Genomic DNA, 15,287 nt, shown 5'->3' with positions numbered 1-15,287 from the left:
CACAATGCCAGGGGACGTCCTTGGTGGCTCAGTAGTAAAGAGTCCACCTGCCAGTACAGGAGACACGGGTTCCATCCCTGCTCCAGGAAGATCCCACATGCCTCAAAACAACTAAGCCTGTGCACAACAACTCCTGAGCCTGTGCTCCAGAGCCAGGGACCCGCAAGTACTGAGCCCACGTGCTGCGACTGCTGAAGCCCGCACGCCTAGAACCCATGATGGTCAGAAAGAGAAGACACCGCAGTGAGAAAGGAGCACCACAGCTAGAGAGTAGTCCCCGCTCTCTGCTACTAGAAAAAAGCTCTCACAGCAACGAAGACTCAGCACAGCCAAAAATCAAATAAGTAAATAAAATTATATATATACACATAGAGAAACACAATGCCAGGTCCTCCTTCCTGCAGTGGATGGGGTGATCAGAGTTTAAAAGCGTGTCAGCACTGCAGAGACGGGGCAGCCCTTTGGCCCTGCGCCCCCAGGGTGCAGAGTTCGGGCAGGGCTCCTGCCCAGCCGAGTGGCAGCCCCAGAGAAGAGAGCATAAGAGCTCACCTCTGTCTTGTTCTGCCGTGTCTTTCAAAGCCCTGCCGTTGAGTCCATATGTTTCAGTCTCTTCTTGGCTGATCACCTCATGCAGTTGATAGATAGCAGTACAACCAAACAAAAATTTTAAATCTGTTTTGGAGCAAACTCCAATGGGAGAAAATGCTGTTCTGTGCCGAGAGCACATGTGAGCGAATAAATCCCATTGTGTGCGTGTGTGTCTGAACGGCGCTTCCAGAGTGCCATTTATAAAATATTTATAGCAGCTTTACTGATTTCGGTTCATGCAGAGCTCTTTGTGACTGAAAAGGAGCCAGAGCCCTTTGCTGATTTAGGAGGTGGTTTGCGGGGCCGTAGGAGCGGGATCCAGGGCAGACGCCGTGCTAGTGAAGAGTCCAGGGTTAAGAGGAGCAGAGGGACGCAGCCGCCTCTAGGCTGGGCACAGCTGAACACCAGAGGCACCTCCCAAGAAAGGGGTCGGAGGCTCACCTGGGGGCCTCTCTCCTTTGCTCTCCCCATGTCTGTGGCCATCAGGTGGGGGGGGTCAGCCTTCCAGCATGGAGTTGACTGATGTAGCTAAAATTGGTTTCCTTACATCTCTAGCTGCTCTTCCTAAATCCTCATCTGTAACTTGAAGCCAAGTAGAAAACTGACTCCCTCACTCACCAAGAATAGAACCCTTGGAACAACAAGCTCATCCAGGAGAATCAGACAATATCTGTGCAGTTGCTAAGTCATGTCCGACTCTTTGCGACCCCCATGGACTGTAGCCCGCCAGGCTCCTCTGTCCATGGGATTCTCCAGGCAAGAATACTGGAGTGGGTTGCCATTTCATCCTCCAGGGGATCATCCTGACCCAGGATCGAACCCACCTCTCCTGCCTTGGCAGGCAGGTTCTTTATGAGTGAGCCACAAGCGAAGCCCCTGAACCTGAGTTTGTTTATGTGTTGCACGTGTAATCATTTGTATTGTTTTTAAATTGCACGTAAGAGATACCATCGCAGATGGCAGGCACCCCACTCCAGCACTCTTGCCTGAAAATCCCATGGACGGAGGAGCTTGGCAGGCTGCAGTCCATGGGGTCGCTGAGGGTCGGACACAACTGAGCGACTTCACTCTCACTTTCCACTTTCATGCATTGGAGAAGGAAACGGCAACCCACTCCAGTGTTCTTGCCTGGAGAATCCCAGGGACGGGGCAGCCTGGTGGGCTGCCGTCTATGGGGTCGCAAAGAGTCGGACACAACTGAAGTGACTTAGCAGGAGTAGCAAGAGATACCATACAGTATCATACAAGTCTCTTCTCCACTCTTCTTCTATACTCAGACAGAGTAAGAAGGACAAAGCTGAGGAAGCATCTGGAAAAGTCAGGAAGGTTCTGGGAGCATCTACTCAGTGTCCATTATCACTGTGGTTTCTGAGGGAGATGCTGAAGAGATAGATGCTCCTGAAAGGGCTGATATGAAGGGAAAACAAACAGCAGTTTAGAATAATGGAAGTCCGCTGTTTCTTGAGCATTTTATATGTTCCTGCACTGCACCATGGGCTGTAAATGTGTGGCCCTCATGTCATCCATATAAACCTGTAGTACCCCCATTTTACATTTAGGGAAACTGAAGTTCAAAGAAGTTAAATGTCTTGCCAAGGTTGTACATGCACACATGCAGGTTAAAATTTTAAATGTTATATTGTAAGTAATTAAGACATGCTTAAATTTATGTCTTAATTCATTTAGACATAATCATGAAACCATTACATGTTCACAAAAATCACACATGTGTATGAAAAATAACTGAAAATTTAATGAAAGGAATCTCAGTGGTTTACATACTTTCTTTTTTTGTTTTTTGGGCTGAGCCACGGGGCCTACGGGATCTTAGTTCCCTGACCAGGGATCAAACCTGGGCCCGCGGCAGTGAGCGCTCCGATTCCTAATCACTGGGCCGCCAGGAAGTTCCCAGTTTACACTTTTTTTCAAATCTCTTTCGTGTCCCTGCCTTAGTAGAGAGAGTTGGCTTCTTGTATCAGCTTCTGTGTTCAGTCTGGTGCTCTCACTTGTTTTGGCTGAAGTATATGGAGGATTCGACTTTGCCACAGATATGCTATTGAAAAAGAGAGATGCGTTTTAATCTCCTTTGGATTGTCTTCTTTGATATTACGCCAAAAGTCAGCAATGGTAGTTCCTTAAAAGTGAGCTGCACGGAGGGATCTGAAACCCTGTCGATGAACTTCTTTGTTAGTTACCTTAAAACCCGTCAGTCCATCTCACAGTCTAATGGATCTTTCACACACGCATGCTTTTTTGACACTTAGGAGAGGCACTTGGAAAATATCAGTTTACTGAGTTATGCAGCTGCTTCCAAGTTGACACCTTTCATTATCCAAGATCAAAAAACATCATGTTCACTAATATAACCACAAATCTCGTCAGAAACATCTTAAGTGTTGGGAGGCATTGGCAGAAATAAGTTATCCAAAATTCAGATTTTCACTTGAAAGCTTGCAGTTTATCTTTGGCTTAAAAAAAAAAAAAAAAAAAAAAAAACCACTGTCAGTTCTTGAAGCAGCAGGTTCGCTGCGTTCTTCTGAGAAAATCCCACCATCATCTGTCTGCAGTTCTCTCACCTGAAATTGCTTTTCCAGGAAGAAAAGTGCCTGCAGCTCAGTCACAGAAGTGCTTTTCCTTGACACGACCCTTGTGCGTCAGCATGTAGCAGGAATGCTCCGTGTCCCCGAACAGTCGCACAGAGTACACAAGCCTGGTGCGCCCTGGGGGGACAAAGTCAGTAAAGGTGAAGCTTCAGTGGAACCAGATTGAGGTTTTTCCTGCAAGTGCGAGATGGTGAAACCTTCCGTGAACACCAGCATAGTTGATGCCGCTCCTGGGATCTGTGTTAAGGCACAAGGAGTCTTCTCCTCGTGTGCCTTTGCACCGATGTTTTAAATGTCTGCACACGGGCTTCCCTGATAGCCCACAGCTAAAGAATCCATCTGCCGATGCAATAGACACAGGTTCGATCCCTGATCTGGGAGGATCCCCCACAATTAAGACCTTGCACCACAGCAGTTAAGCCTGTGCTCTAGAGCCCGGGAGCCACAACCACTGAGCTCACGTACCCGTTCAGCTCAGGTCAGGTCAGTTCCGTGGCTCAGTCGTGTCCGACTCTCTGCGACTCCATGGACTACAGCACGCCAGGCCTCCCTGTCCATTGCCAACTCCCGGAGTTTACTCAAACTCATGTCCATTGAGTCGGTGATGCCATCCAACCATCTCATCCTCTGTTGTCCCCTTCTCCTCCTGCCCTCAATCTTTCTCAGCATCAGGGTCTTTTCAAATGAGTCAGCTCTTCGCATCAGGTGGCCAGAGTATTGGAGTTTCGGCTTTAGCATCAGTCTTCCCAGTGAATATTCAGGACTGATTTCCTTTAAAATGGACTGGTTGGATCTCCTTGCAGTCCAAGGGACTCTCAAGAGTCTTCTCCAACACCACAGTTCAAAAGCATCAATTCTTTGGCGCTCAGCTTTCTTTATAGTCCAACTCTCACATCCATACATGACCACTGGAAAAACCATAGCCTTGACTAGACGGACCTTTGTTGGCAAAGTCATGTCTCTGCTTTTTAATATGCTGTCTAGGTTGGTCTTAGCTTTTCTTCCAAGAAGTAAGTGTCTTTTAATTTCATGGCTGCAGTCACCATCTGCAGTGATTTTGGAGCCCAAAAAAATAAAGTCTGTCACCATTTCCACTGTTTCCCTATTTATTTGCCATGAAGTGATGGGACCAGATGCCATGATCTTAGTTTTCTGAATGTTGAGCTTTAAGCCAACTTTTTCACTGTCCTCTTTCACTTTGATCAAAAGGCTCTTTAGTTCTTCGCTGTCTGCCATAAGGGTGGTATCACCTGCATATCTGAGGTTATTGATATTTCTCCTGGCAATCTTGATTCCAGCTTGTGCTTCCTCCAGCCCAGCATTTCTCATGATGTACTCTGCATATAAGTTAAATAAGCAGGGTGACAATATACAGCCTTGACGTACTCCTTTCCCTATTTGGAACTGGTCTGTTGTTCCACATCCAGTTCTAACCGTTGCTTCCTGACCTGTATACAGGTTTCTCAAGAGGCAGGTCAGGTGGTCTGGTATTCCCATCTCTTTCAGAATTTTCCACAGTTTATTGTGATCCACACAGTCAAAGGCTTTGGCATAGTCAATAAAGCAGAAGTAGATTTTTTTTTTAAAACTCTTGCTTTTCAATGATCCAGTGGATGTTGGCGATTTGATGTCTGGTTCCTCTGCCTTTTCTAAAACCAGCTTGAACATCTGGAAGTTCACGGTTCACATACTGCTGAAGCCTGGCTTGAAGAATTTTGAGCATTACTTTACTAGCGTGTGAGATGAGTGCAATTGTGCGGTACTTTGAGCATTCTTTGGCATTGCCTTTCTTTGGGATCGGGATGAAAACTGACCTTTTCCAGTCCTGTGGCCACTGCTGAGTTTTCCAAATTTGCTGGCACATTGAGTGCAGCACTTTCACAGCATCATCTTTCAGGATTTGAAATAGCTCAACTGGAATTCCATCACCTCCACTAGCTTTGTTCATAGTGATGCTTCCTAAGGCCCACTTGACTTCACATTCCAGGATGTCTGGCTCTAGGTGAGTGATCATAGCATCGTGATTATCATGTACCCTATGAACCATGCTTCACAACAAGAGAAGCCCCCGAAATGAGAACCTCGTACACCAAACTAGAGAGTAGCCCGAACAGCAACGAAGACCCAGCACAGCCAAAAGTAAATAAATAATAAATGTCAACACGGTGTAAAGCACACGGAAAGTCTTTTATGTGAAAGTGCTTTTATTTTTGTTCTTATGAACTCCTGAAAGAGTCTCAGGGACCCCCAGAGTCTGCACCAGATACACAGCCGACCTCCGCAAGGCCTTGTTTTCGTGGAGGAGGAAGACAGATACTAAACCCCAAATGCGAGTCATGCTGTCACCAGCAAAAGGCAGGGCTGTGTGACAGAGGGGATAGTTTAGGTCGGACGGTTACAAGAGGCTTCTCAGAGAAGGTAACTTTTGGCTGAAACTTCCAGCAGGCAGAGTGGGACAGGCCGCTCAGCCTCCAAGGCCGGAATGTTCAAGAGGCAGAGGACCCGGGTGCTGAGCATAGGAGTTCATCTGGGGAGGGGGTGGTTAGGAGGACGGTCAAGGTGCCCCACCGGATTGGGGCTTAGAAACCAAGGTGAGGAGTAGGACTATATCCTCGGGTCAGTGAGGACTCAGAGCCCACGGAGCCCAAAAGCAAGGTGATGGCCCCCGTACTGCCCCCAGGAGGTTGGGTCTTCACCCGTGGGTGAGTACAGCTGGATTTGAAGTCCTAAGGCTAACCGTAGCTGTAAAAACTCTGAACGTGAGTGGAAAAAGTCCCACAGATTACACACAGTGTGATCCTGTCTGTAAAGGGAAAAATCCTTCTAACAGTATTACAGTTTGTGATAAGGCTGCCTGAAAAGGAAGCTGCGGGAAAAGAGACCTCAGCACGGGGGTCAGGAGGGCCACTTTGGGGGGTCCACCTGGAGATGTGGGTGCTCATCAGGGTCCCGGCTCTGACCTTGAGTGGCGGGGTCCTGGGTGTTTACGATCTTATCTCATTGGTGATGGTGGTGGTTCAGTCACTCACTCACATCTGAGTCTTTGCCACCCCATGTAACCTGCCAGGCTCCTCTGTCTATGAGATTTCCCAGGTTTGGTTCAGTTCAATTCATTTGCTCAGTCATATCCGACTCTTTATGACCCCATGGACTGCAGCATGCCAGGCTTCCCTGTTCATCACCAACTCCCAGAACTTGCTCAAGCTCATGTCCATCGTATCGGTGATGCCATCTAACCATCTCATCGTCTGTCATCCCCTTCTCTCCTGCCTTCAATCTTTCCCAACATCAGCGTCTTTTCCAATGAGTCAGTTCTTCACAGCAGATGGCCAAAGGATTGGTATCTTAGTCTTAATTAAGTATCTTAATCTTCCCAGGTTAAGGGCAGATAAGTAAGAGAAAGCAGGCAGCCATGGGTGGACCCTTCGTAAGAGTGTGTCATGGATCCGTGGAGCCATGGATCACGGCTGACCTGGGTGTGTACACCCGGGGTTTGACATAAAAGGAAGATGAATGTGGAGAAGAAACACGTCTGACACCTCTTTCCTTTCTTTACAAACCAAAAGACAGCACTTTGAGCTCTGACGACAGACGTGCAGAAATGAACACAGCATCTGGCTAAGAGCGCGAGTTCTGGGCTGAGGCCACCTGGATTCCACCCCTTGCTTTGTGCCAGCCGGGCACACACCGCCAACCCTCTTCATCGGGGGTCTTCATCCACAATGCGGGCCGAGGGCAGAATCCCTCTCTTAGACTCGCTACGGAGGTGGGACAGAACAGCGGCGGAAGTGCTGGTTCCTGGGCTCCTGGTCATCTGCAAAGGGCGCGCGAAAATTCCCTTTCCTGTCAATTCTCCCCGTTCCTTTCCTTTTGTTCTTTATGTAGCTGGGGGAAACCAAGAATGAAGCAGGTTTGTTTTTTTGTTTTGTTTTGTTTTTTGAGGAAAAGGTTGTTGAATCTATTCTTAAGAATGTTTGAATTAAATTCTCTTTGCCTGAGGTGATATTTTTATCTTATTGTTCTTTGAACAAGCAGTAAGAAAAAAAATATGTATGTATACATATAAATATATATATATACACACATATATATATGAAATTGGGAAGCTACATGCTTTCTTCCTGAAGAGAGGCTTTCGGCTTTGGGCCAAGATGTGGCTTGAAACAAATTTTAGCAGCAGCCGCAGCAGCAGGCAGTCTCAGTGGTGAGGGGCCCAGGCCCTGGCACAGCTGGGAGCTGGCAGAGGCGGGCGGGGTGGGAGGCCTGGGAGACCGCGCCAGGCCGCCCTGTTGAATTTCAGGGGTCTTCTGCTACTGCACGACCTCAGTTCTTCCATAGGAGCTTTGAAGCTGCCCAACCAGGCGGCTTGCAGAACTAAGACCCTCCTGTAAGGAAGGGGTTGGTGCAGGGCTGAGAGCCACCGGAGACCAGGGCTGGCTCCAGCACCCCCCACCTGGGGCACCCTGGAGCCACCTCCTAGCGTGGCAGTTCATGGGGTAACCATCACCTTGCCCCATCGGGAGGCTCCCCCTGCAGCAGCATGGGTAGGAAGGGCGCGAGGGTGGAGTTTAGCGGGCGCTGAGTGGAGGTGATTTGAGAGCAAGAGGCAGGTGGGGAGATGGGCTGTGTATGGAATGAATGAGACGGAGGAATGTCAGGGACTTCTGTGGGTGGTTTCCATGACGCTGCCAAGGTGGGGCCTAGGTGACTAAAGGGAGGCCTGTCTTACTGGGTGGGCCACGGCCAAGGCAGGGAGGTTTTCTGTTTGTCTTACAAGTTTCCAATGGACTTGAAATGTTCAGAGTCGGGGGTTGGGGGAGCTGAGTGTCTGGGAAGGAAGCTCCTGGAACAGAAAAGCAGGTGAAAGCTGGAACTGGGGGCGGGGGCATCCCAGGCCGGCACCCGGGGGACAGAGGCTGGGAACAGTGACCCCGGGGCCCTATGCCCGGAGTCGGGCAGGTTGAAGGGGACACATGGGGAGAACAGAGCTTGGCAGGAAGCTGTGTGGGGCCGCACGTGCCAGGCTGACGATCAGAACTGAACCTGATGATCAACAAGAGATGAAAAAAGAGACTGGGGAAGAAAATAAGGTCTGTGTTTTGAAGCACTTTTTGGCTCCAGGCAAGGTGTCTCCTCCTGCTGCCCAGGTTCAATCCTGGCTGTCTCAAGGCCTCAGTTTCCGCATGTGTCAAACAGGAACAGTAATACTACCAACTTGTGAAGACAGGATGAGTTGATGGGGTGAAGCTCTTGGAACAGTACCTGGCATGTGAAAAAGCACCGTAATCGTGTTCTCCTGTGTTTATCGCGGTCGTGGTCATTATTTTAGGAACACTGATCAGAAGGAAGGTGGGTGAGTTTGAGCTGTGAGGTGACTGTCATAGCAGGGCGGTAGGCCCACCAGCCTCTCAAGGGCTGGGTCTGCCCCCCCCATGCCCCCACCCCCTCCGGTGGCTGCTGTTCCAGGTTTTCACCTCCTCCTCCTCCTCCCCTGCAGTTGAAACACGAATAGAAACTCGGCTTTTGCTTCTTTTTAAAATCTTTCTTAATCCCCACTTGGGTTAATCACCCTGGAACCCCTTAGTCAAAGTGTAGAATGGGTATGTGCACATGGACTTGGGGAAGGAGTTTCAGGTGTCCCCTCCCGAGCCAGCAGGCCCTGTGCTTGGGATGCCTCGTTGAGGGGTGGAGCCCACCACCTAGATGATCACTGTGAAGACAGCAGCAAAAAGGAGGATGTTCAGACAGTCATGTTAAATCAAACGAAAGCTGAGGTTGCACACGCAGAACCGTCATTCCCGGTAAGACTGTAGGCGCAAATGAGCAAGGGCGGCAGAGAGGGGCAGACGCAGGGCTGCATGCATATTAAGATGGAGAGTCTGAGCCCGTTGTTTTCCTATAATGTTTCTGCAGTTTTAAACTAACATTTAAAAAGTTTTAAAACAGAATGAGGGAGCTGTTGTTTCCGGAGAGATAAGAGGCCACAGACAGGGTAGGGCGGGGACCTCGACAGTCAAAAGAAAGTCCGGGTCCCCACTGCCCTCTCTTCAGCCCCGGAACACGGTGCCCGCTCTACGCTTGGCACTTCCCGCGCCAGCTCTCAGCAGCAGACAGCACTCCCCGGGGACTCCGGCCCCAGCAGAGTGGGCTTCCGGGGTCACTGGACACGGGATGAACACGGGCATCCTCAGACTGTCTCAGCAGACAGCACTCCCCGGGGACTCCGGCCCCGGCAGAGTGGGCTTCCGGGGTCACTGGACACGGGATGAACATGGGCATCCTCAGACTGTCTCAGTGATGGGCTCAGTTAAACAAACATGATGCCCGTTCCAGCTCTGTCTCCCACCGTCATGTGCGGATGGCATGGCCTGGGGTAAGACTCTCAGCATTCTTGAGCCTCACTTTTACCATCTGGAAAATGGGATTACTATTACCTTGGTTGGTAGACTATTGTAGTAGGAAAAGCACGATTCTGGCGCTCAGCATCCAGGAAGTTGCTCGTAAACGCAGGGGCTGCTGCCGCTACGGTGGCGGGCAGTGGGGCTGTGTTCTCCATCGTGGGTTTCTCTGGACAGAGCCAGCATCCCGGGGTCAGCTCCCCGGCCGCCACCCCCAGGGCTTAGACTCGTTCCTCTGCCAGGGGCTCGCTCTCCCCCCAGTCCCTAAAATGTTTTATTTGTACCTGTTTCACCGCGGTCGTGGTGTCAATTGTATTCTTTATCCCTTTACAGAGGTAATGGCGCAATACTGAGCGGCCAGAATGAAATAAAGACCAGGTCAGGGACTGTCTGTCTAAAGGCCAGAGATGCTACCCTGGGGGTTTTGGGTAAGGGCGAAGAAAGTGCACTCAGGGACCTTCTGGAGTCAGGCTCTGTGGCGTGGGCTGCAGCCAAGTCTGGAGCAGGCAGTGCGGGGCGTCATCTGGGAAAAGGGGTGCCTCCCCGCGTCTCTCACCTCATCCTTCCTCTGTGGTCCCCGGCTCCACGAGGGTGAAGGCAAACCAGTGGTCCGTGCGATCAGAACGTGGCTCTGAACAGGCTGAAGCGCTCAGCCGCCCGCTTCGTCCCTGCTCTGTGTGATGCTCGAGGCCCTGCATCCTCAGCGCCGGGACGTGTTGTATAGGGGGGCGCCCAGAGAGGGTGATTCTCAGTGAGCTTCCCGCCCTAAGGCCAAGGTCGGTCTGCCCGAGCAGAGAGAAAGGCATCAGGTGGGTGGAGTGCCCGAGGGGCCCCACGGCGGGCGAAAGCCCGCTCAGAGCTTAGCTCACCCTGGGCGCTTAACGGATGCTGAGTAACTGGAAGTGGGAGGTGGATGAGTGGTGGGCTCATGGGCCGTGATGAGCTGATGGGGCCCTCGGACGTTCGCACACTGGTCATTGAGGTTCATCAGCAGCGCCTGCCTCCTGAGTGGTAGGAGGAGTTGCCAGCCACAGGGACGGCTTCATGAGGAACGTCAACAGAGGAATCATGCCTGGCCTGCAGTTCCGCCCAGGAATCCGGGTTTGTTTCAATGTCTCAGAGGCGGAGATGTCCTAGTATCGTCTGCTGATGTGCTTAAAGGGACCCAGTGCCTTCACACCATGGCGTTTGGAGGGGAATGTGGATTTTAGAGCACTACAGCTTTATTGGATTGTTTGCTTGCTTTTTTTTTTTCTTCCATGCCTATTTTTGAGGCAAGGTTTGCTAAAGCTGCAATGACTGTTTATTCATGCCGGGGAGGGAAGAATAATTTTGCTCATCTAGAAAGGATGCCTTCTTCAAAATGATTTTTTGCTGTTGGCAAAGCTGAGACTGTGCTCACATGATTTTATGCCTGCAGTAAAGTGACAGGAAAAACAGAGTGCGCCAGGGACAGCCGCAGCTGGCAGAGAGGTGGCTGCAATCGGAAAGCACGGCCTGGACCGAGGGGAGGCCCAACCACGGGAAGGATACGGAGGCTTGGTGTCAAGTCCTGGTTCCGAGCTCCCTGTGGTTGGGTTTCCCCAGGAGATACCAGGTGCTTGCCCCCCGGGAGCTGTGCTTCTTGGTAGGATTTTCCACTCCCTGCGGCTGCCCCTGGCTGCCATCCAGGGCCGCAGCTTCATAGGGGTTCCGAGCCTGCTGTGCTGAAGTTGTCCCATGCGGAACCTCCCTGAGCCCACCTGGGCTCACCACCTCTCTCCCCACTGACTTCCAAAGGCTGTTCAAGGGCCGCTAGTCTGTAGCACCAGGCGGCACGCTTCTGCCAGCACCCAGCCCGAGCCCCACAGGGAGCTGGCAGTGGGCACGACGGCTCTCAGGTCCACAGTGCCCACTAGCGCTGCGGACGCAGTGACTCCTGTGTCTCACAGCTCAGCTGCAAAGGGCACTGAAACAAAGCGGGCCTGGGGCCCCAGGTGGCATCAGTTGCTGCGGGGACGGGCGAGCCTGTGCGGCCGGGGGTGGACTTGGTCTGGGGCATGTACCGACTCAGCTTCCTCTTGTGAATGGCCTGTGAGCACGGGGCCCCCAGAGCCCCGCTGTCCCAGGCCCTCCCGAGGGCAGGGCAGGGGGCCAGGCTGCCTGAGCCCCTGTGGAGCCCACCAAGCTCCAGCCTGAGCCGGAGGGCTCCCGGAGCCCGGCCCCGGGGCTGGGCCTGGACGTGGCAGAGAGCGGGGGTGGACGAGGAGGCGAGCGGGGGCGTCTCAGGACTCAAGGCGGCAGGCAGGGGAGGCGCGCGGTCTCAGCAGAGACGGTTGTTTGGAAAAGGCAACACACATCCGACGCTTGGTGTTTCCAAAGCTGATGTCTGTGCTCATTCTTTTTCTCCTTGGAACGTTTTGGGATCTCCCGCAGTGCTTGGGTTCATGTGGGTTCGGAGCCCTGCTCTCCCTCCAGGGGCGGGGGCCTGGGTCCCTCGCCGGGGCTCCTGTCCTCACTCTTCTAAGCACCAGGCTTCCCCGTTTTCATCTGCTTGTTTTTGAAGCATAAGTGTCCAAGGATGAAATGACTCACTGAATTCCTTCTCTTCCTCTCAAAACACCTGCCCCTTTCCCAAGGGACTGACTTTGGTCAGCCTAAAGCCAGTCTTCTCAGCCTCAGAGGTGCTGACATTTGGACCAGATCATTCTTTACTGTGGGGCCGGCTGGTGCTCTGGAGGGTGTCCACCCACTAGGTGCCAGGGGCATTGCACACTGCCTCCCACCAGGCTGTGACAGCCTGCAGCATCTGCAGACGCATTCCCCCGGTAGGAACCACTGCCCCCCGGAACCGTGCCAGGGCAGCCCCCTCCCCTTTCCAACAGGAGAGTCATTCTTGGCTCTTAGATCTGCATGTTGCTTTTTCACTGGTTCACCTGCCCAGGGCGACGTGGGAGCAGGTGAGGGCTTGGCGGACGGGGAGGCGAGGGGCCCAGGAAGCAGCAGGTCAGAGACGCCGTGAGATTCCTAGAGCGCAGCATCCCGGAGGCTGAGAGACAGGAGCCAGTGTCAGGGCAGAAGGTGGGTGGGCTGTGCCTTCTCAGGCGGGCCCTGCGGGCGGGGATGGGGCAGAGGGCGCGTCAGACCAGGGTGGGCGGCCTCGGCGGTCAGGAGCCCAGCCTGGCTTCTCCAGTCTCAGCGAAGGGTCCCCTCGTTCCCGGTAACTGACCCCCCTCACCGAGGAGTTAGTCTCTTCATCATGTGTTTATGGTCCCCGAGCTTCACTCAGATCTCGCAGCCCCCGGAGGTAGAGGGGGAAACGGAAGCCCAGCGAGGCTGACTCACTTGCCCTACATCACACAGCTGCTCCGTGGATCTGGGTCCCTGCAGGGTGGCCCGAGAACACCGCCCTCGCCTGCCCCCGCGGGCTGATCATGCCGGAAGGTCAGCTGACACGCCTGGGGCATTTAAGCAAATCCAGAATGCCAGGCGCCCTTGTGGGACGCAGCACCGCCCAGAGGCCGGGGGCTCCCTGTGTTCCCCTCCTCCATCCTGCGCCTCCCTCCTCCGCTTTGCAGGCCCCGCCCCCGCCTGCAGCCCCCTCTCTGCTGTGTGTACGGATCCCATGTGCTCCCCCGTCACCCCTGCCCTCAGCTCAGTCCTCCCGCACGTAGAGCCTGATTTTAATGACCAGCTTCCCCCGTCCTGCACGTCCCTCGTGGGTCGTGTTGTGTCGGGGTGGGGTGGGGGGCAGAACCGGAAGTGCTGTGTACCTGGAGCTCACAACCCCTTCGCAGTGAAATCCATCCGAGGCCGGGGAGCTTTCGATCCGGGGCGCACTGTTTGGTGTCTGTCTTCTCAGACATCCTTTCTCATTAATAACTGAAAATCATGAGAATGGGTTTCCCGGGTACCTCTCGGGCCTCAGCCTTCACTAGTGTGGTGGGGACCTGGCCCTTCTCCGGGCCCCAGCGTGACTGATTGCGTCCCAGGTCCTGTGTCCTCTGGGCGGTAGCGGGGCCGGCCCTGCAGACCCTCAGCGACCCCGCTCCTGCCCTCCTCCCGGGATGCTGCGCCCCCATCCCCGAGATGGGCTGGCGGAGTCCGCCCGTGGAGCGCGTGCACCTGGGGTTCCAGCCTCACCCACACTCTGCCCTCTGCCCGCTCTGCATGGCTTCTCCACGAGCATCCTTCCAGTCACGTGCTGGACCCGAAGCCACGTAAACAGCGCAACTCACCAGTCAGTACCGAGTGCCTCGGAGGGCAGGGACCACCCGGAGTTCAGCCCTGAGGGGCACTGGGTGTCGGATGGGTTCCTGCTGGGCCGTGCGAGATGGGGTACGCGGTCCCTGGTGTCAGGTATCAAGGGCTCGTCTCCCTCCAGCCCACTCCTCCCCTGGTTCCAGCATCAGGTGTACTTGTGTTCAGAAAAGCTTCCAAATTAAAATAAATGAATAAGTGAGTCTCCGCTTGAGAGGCTACGGGGAGGAGCGGGCGTTCCTGGAGGCTTGGGGGGGAGGGGAGAGACAGGGCCCCATGGGTCCCCCTTCCCTCCCACGGGAGGCCCCTCAGCCCTGTCACCAGTCCCTGGACGGCCCCCAGTGAGTCTCCTCTCTGTTTCTCTCCTTATCTTTGTCCAGAAATAGGGCCTTTTTAGACACTTTTTTTTTTTAAACGAATATTTCAAAGCCTATACCTCCATTCACTGTCCCTTAAATTCAGGTCACTTCTGCAAACGTTTATCAAGTTCCTCCTGTGTGCCGATCCTGGGCTCTGAAGATAAGCCCAGATGGAGGCCCTGCCACCCTCACTGGCGGGGCGGAGGTTGGCAGGACAGACAAGGGACCTTCCAGGTATGGTTGCCCAGCCAGCTGCACACCACACCCTCTAACAGCAAGACAGGGAGCCTGAAAGGTCAGGCCTGGATTCCCTTTTCCCAGGATGAGGTTTTGTGCGATTTTTAACTTATTTGCAGATAAGTAACCCTCGGGTCAAAAAATCATACCCTTCTGCCTCTGCAGAGATTGAAATCAGATTTTTGAAGTGCAGCGATTGCTGCATAGAATTAAAAGCTTCTTGATGAATAATGCTGTCGTTACTGAGGGAGGAAATTACAGTAGCACTTTCTGTGATGTAATTAAAAAACCAAAAAAGCAGAGATGAATGGAATACCCACCAGTGAAAATGGGATTTGGTTTTCAGCAGAGGAAATTGAAGCTGTGTCGGTCACGTGGGTTCCAGTTTCCAGTCTTAAGTGAAGTGAGTCCTGACCCATTTCAGATTATAGCAGGGAGATTCATGGCACGTTTTCTTTAACGTTTGTAGGACCATGGCCTAAAAAGTGGGGATGGAGTGTTGTTCCAATAGCATGGGGTTTTTCCCAGCTACTGACTTTTCTTTCTACGAAGGCCAACCCCGTGGGCCAAGCATCCTCGTAGAACATTCAGTCCACATTTATTCCAAGACTCATCAGCTGGACCTGTGGATTTTATAATTGATGGATTATACTAAAATGCAGAAAGCCCAACTGATAATAATTGTGTTGAAACAAAAGCTAGAAACATATTGTCAATTTAGCCTCAAGGTTTATTTGTTTACTGTATAAAATGGTAACACACTCCAGTATTCTTGCCTGGGAAATCCCATGGACAGAGGAGCCTGGCAGGCTGCACGTCCACGGGGTCGCAAAGAGTCAGACGTGACTTAGCAACTAAACAAC

The 15,287-nt window shown here is 52.7% G+C and overlaps 1 protein-coding gene across 9 annotated transcripts in view; it reads left to right on the top strand.

Annotated features, from left to right (window-relative positions):
* FARS2 (phenylalanyl-tRNA synthetase 2, mitochondrial) overlaps window positions 1-15,287 on the top strand; it is a 305,944-nt gene that overhangs the window by 265,245 nt on the left and 25,412 nt on the right.

This window comes from Bos taurus, chromosome 23, assembly GCF_002263795.3.
Source record: "Bos taurus isolate L1 Dominette 01449 registration number 42190680 breed Hereford chromosome 23, ARS-UCD2.0, whole genome shotgun sequence".
Taxonomy (NCBI): domain Eukaryota; kingdom Metazoa; phylum Chordata; class Mammalia; order Artiodactyla; family Bovidae; genus Bos; species Bos taurus.
Note: the sequence above shows the minus strand (reverse complement) of the source record. Positions and strands in the feature narration are given on the sequence as shown.